Below are 4,980 nucleotides of genomic sequence, written 5' to 3' on the forward strand. Positions count from 1 at the left end.
CCGGGCTCCAGCCGCGAGCGGGATGGCGGAGTCCCCAGCGGGTCCGCAAGCTGAGCCGCCAGGCCCGGAGGATGGGGCGGGGCGGGGCGGGCGCCAGTAGACGCTGCCCTTGGGTCGCTGAGGACGGTAGCTCAGTAACAACGACAATAATAATACCAACAAGCTTGACGATTAGTAGTAAACTTTATCACGGACTTCAGTCTTTTTAGGTCGCCTTTTCACGTTTTGGGTAAATAAGGTAGATCTTATGTCCCTACTTTTCACGTAAGGACACTGAAGCTCTGTCACCAGCAGATGGGGCGGGACGCATCGATCGCTGGTACTAAGGGTGTCCGCTCAAGGGTGCGGGCCCCCGGAGGGTACGCAAGCGGGGGAAACCTGGCCCAGGGACAGGAGCAAGAACCTGGGGATAGAGCCCCTGGAAGGGTTTAGGGTGCGTGGGAAACTTCTGTCCAGGAGCAGGTGCGGGAACTCGGGGCTAGATCCCCAGAGGGGACAGCATGGTGGGACGCTGTGCCCAAGGGGCTAAGATGGGAACCTGGGGCTGGAGCCCCAGGAGGGGACAAAATCGGCGGGAAACTCTGCACAGGGGGCTGGGGCCGCGGAGGGCCACGGGCAAAGGAAAGGGGAGCCTGGGAGTGGGGAGGAGGGGGATGCGGTGGCGGAGCTGCTCCGGGGTCCGCGCGGTCACGAAGCAGGGTGGCGGGTGCAGCGCGCTTTTCGGTTGGCCAGTTCTGCTCTAGGTTCCCAAGATGAAGGGGCACCGGGGCGGGGCAGGATAGAGCCGAGATTTAGACAATCGACTGGCACCTCTGGCCACCTTGTCCCCAAGGCCTTCCTGAAGGATAAATTGAAGCGGTTCCTGGGTTCGGAGTCGCTGAGGTAAGACAGGTTTGAGCTCGGTGTCCGCTCTGCCCCACGTCAACGGTATCTAGTGGTGTCTGCCCGGTCAAGGTTGGAGACAGAATCGAGTCAGTTTCAGTAAGATGGTGTGTTATTCTCGCCCCCGTCTCTTCCGGCCCATCAATTGCTAGGAAAACACTGACAGGCACTAGGTTTTGATTCTTAATTACTTTATTTGGTTCATGCAGTACATTTTTATTAGAAAGTCTTTGTTAGATCTTGTGGAATGTAAGAAGACAAGAAAGACACTTCCCCTGTGCAGCAAAGATTTACAATCAAAAAGAAGACAAATGTGAACACAAATAACACACCAAAAAGCAGACCACACCTGTAAAACGCAAAATATAAAAGGAAGTTAATTTCGTGTCATTTTAAAGCCATCCTAAAATTAAAAACAGCAAAAACTCCTTTTCATGAACACAATAAAAATATACTTTAGCATTATGCTAGGGCCTATAAGTGACAGAGATCAGGTAAGAAAGAGAAAGAAAGAAATTGGAAAGGAGTTACATAGACAATGTGAGTGAAAGAGATTCTAAAAGGGGGAAGCATCCTAAGATTACCCACAAATTAGCTCAGATACACAAACAGAGATGTGTGTGGGGTGTGTATACACAGTCTTAAAAAGACTAACAGTGGGGGGCTGGGGATGTGGCTCAAGCAGTAGTGTGCTCGCCTGGCATGCGTGGAGTGCTTTGTTCCATCCTCAACACCACATAAAAATAAAATAAAGATATTGTGTCCACCTAAAAATAAAAAATAAATATTAAAAAAAGACAACAGTGGGGAATAGAAATAAAGTCACTAAGTCATAGAAAAATTTTATTAAAATACTATAAAAATTTAAAAGAATTTTTTGTATTATAAAATTTTATATTATTTAATTTTTGCATAGGACTTTAATTTTCATTTAATATCTTAATTTGTTAATTTGATTTTGCAATTTCAGGCATATTTGCAGATTCATGCAATTATAAAGGGTAAAAATACAGAAAAAATAGAAGGATTTGGGGTTCAATAAACTTGTCATATTCCCATTACTGTTACTTATGATCGGCTTGATCTGAGGGACGTTCCTTAATATTTTCCTAAATTTCTGGCTTTTTTTTTCATCCTTACCATAGGAATAATTATTTCCAGTTTATGGATTTGTTTGAGCTTTAAGTAAAATAAAATGTAAATCACTTAGCCTAGTGCCTCACTCTGAACAAGTAACAGGTGTTATTATTAGTAGTAGTTTATCTCAGTCCTGCTGTTTGTCAGTTAAGGACTAGATTTCAGCCAGTAGTACTAGTTCCTCTCCTGATGCACAGAACACACCACGTACTATACTGAAAGCTTACAAATTCCAGGCAAGTCTAAAGAATTTATACTTCTTTTTCATGAGCATTGGTGCTTGTGGGTGAACTGACTGCCTCTGATTGACAGCTCAGATAGAAAACATTACCTGGGAAGCACCTGCAAACAAGAGGTTTGCACAAGCAGGAGGGATCAGCGCAATTTGTCTCCTTGCATACTGTTCAGTGTTATAAAAGGATAAGGAGATCAGAAGTTTCCTTAGTAATAACCAGCATCCCTATAGCACTTCTTAGTTTATATGTAATTTTCACATCTCCTGGCTCATATTGGTGGACTCCCTTCCCCTATTCCTCCTCCCTCATTGACCTCTAGTTATTTTTTTTTTCAGTTTGCAAAAGGGGCAGTCCAAAAATGTCAACAGAAAAGTCTGCACAAAACAATAAACTTGACGCCAGCCAAGACTTAGAGGTCAGGCTGAAAGTCGTTTCCTCATCCTTATGTTCTGCCCTGACCTAATCAGAAGAGGCAGGTCAGGCTGCAGGCCAAGGACCTAGTGGCTCCTGGCTTTGGGGTAAACAAAAAACTGCTAGCTGTGATGTCCCCACACCATCCAAGGACACAGTTCACAGTATTTGTCCAAGGTGGGCGGGGAGGAGGTGGGGAAAAAAGTGTGAAAGGTATTGGGTCTGAGAGAACCGGTCATCCCTTATAGGGATGTGGGAAATACACCCCAGCCTTCCATCTCAAGTCGAGTCTGGAAATCCGTTTACACTGGGTTGTAGGCAGGGTTGCGAAAACCAAACACAAACTGCCTTCAATAGTATCTGGGAGACAGTGTTATTGTTAACGATATTTAGGACTGGCCTACCACTTTAGGACTGGACCTTATAAAACCCCAGTCCTTCTCCCTGACTTCCCTAGTTTGGAATGTTAAGAATCTGCACCCATGTGGACCAGCTCCCCCAAATTTGCACTGATGTTGCAGTAGAGTCCTCCAAATTTTAAGAATTTGGATTCGGGGTGTTTCATGAAAGCTAGTTGTCAGTTAGACCCCCTTACTTTTGTCAAATGCTGGTGGTTATTCACAAGTCAGAGTGGACTAGAAAGAGGACAGATTTAGACAGTGTCCAGTTTTAAAAAAGTGTAAGTGATCATTTCCCCATTAGCCCACGGTATTTGAAAATTGCAACAATCCTATAAGAAACTTATTGTGATCTACGTTTGGCAGAAGAGATGCATTAGGCCTGAGAGAAAGTGCTGTGAGAGCCGGGGGGCAGGAGTCACCCTGCCTGCCCTCTAAGGCTAAGGGCTTTCCACTTGTCATTCTGTTGTCCCTGTGAGACCATTCTTCAAAAAACTCAACTCACTGAACAGATATGATTCATAACTATCAGGGGAATGTAAGGGTTGGTTAAATTAACCAGGAGGGTGTTCATTTGGAAAAACACTATTTTGTACTCCTATGTCCCTTTGTCTATCTAATAAATAGCTCAAAGTTTCTGTGCTCCAAACTGAACCTCTGATCTTCCCAACCATCCCCTCCCCCACCGTGTTCTCTGTCACCATTGATGGCAACTCCGGGCTTCTTACCTCATCCCTTTATTTCATACCCCACATCCAAACCATTAGCCAATCCTGTAGGCTGCCCTTTCAGAATACATCTATCAGACCACTTCTCCCCACCTCTGCTATTGTCCAAGGGACCCTATTATTTCTTGATTTCCAATGGCAGGAGCCCCTTAATAGGTCTCCTTGTGTTACCCTCATCGCCTTATATCGTCTCTTCTCAGCTCAATGGTCAGAGAGATTCTCCATTCCATCAAGAAGTGACCTGCCACACCCTCTAGGAACTTCTCTCTCTGGCTCTATCAATATCACTGTATCTGGTCACTACGTTTAAGCACTGGCCTCCTTTGGGCTCCGCAATCATGCCAGGCATAGTCCACCCTTTAAACTCTCTTATTAATTACAGAGTACTTACCACACATCTGTGCCATGTCTAAAAATAATGTTTTAGCTGGGTGCAGAGGCACGCACCTATAATCCTAGCTACTGGGGAGGCTGAGGCATGAAGATTGCAAATTTGAGGCCAGAAAATTAGTAACAGCCTGTCTTAGAAAGGGCTATGGATGTAGCTTTGTGGTTGATCACCCCTGGGTTCAATCCCAAGCACTGAAAAAAAATTAATATTAAAATTAAAAGATGGCTTACAATAACACTCCACCACTATGTATGTATGTACATATGTACGTATTGGCACTGGAGATTGAATCCATGGGTGCTTTATCACAGAGCTACTTCCACAGCCCTTTTAAATTTGAATGTTTTTAGTTGTTGATGGGTCTTTATTTTATTCATTTATTTATATGCGGTGCTGAGAATCGAACCCAGTGCATCACACATGCAAAGCAAGTGCTCTACCACAGAGCCACAACCCCAGCCCTAAATTTTTAAATTTTCAGACAGCACTTCACTAATTTGCTGAGGCTGGCCTTGAACTCAATCCTCCTCTCTCCAGCCTCCTGAGTGACTGGAATTACAGGTGTGCATCACCACAACCAGCTCACTTCAGCTGATATTTCTGAGCTCTTTGGATTTGAACATGTATTTAAGATGTGAGTTTTCAGGCATTTTGTGAGTAATCCAGTTCTCTTTGGGTACCGAGCCTTTATGTAGTCATCATGCTTTGTTATTTCACACAGCAAGCCTGTCTTCAACTTTTTGGTGGTTGGAAAAGGAACTTTATTGTTTCTTCCTAAGAATAGCTGGTTATCTTCT

This window comes from Marmota flaviventris, chromosome 3 (genome assembly GCF_047511675.1).
Source record: "Marmota flaviventris isolate mMarFla1 chromosome 3, mMarFla1.hap1, whole genome shotgun sequence".
NCBI classification, from domain to species: Eukaryota; Metazoa; Chordata; class Mammalia; order Rodentia; family Sciuridae; genus Marmota; species Marmota flaviventris.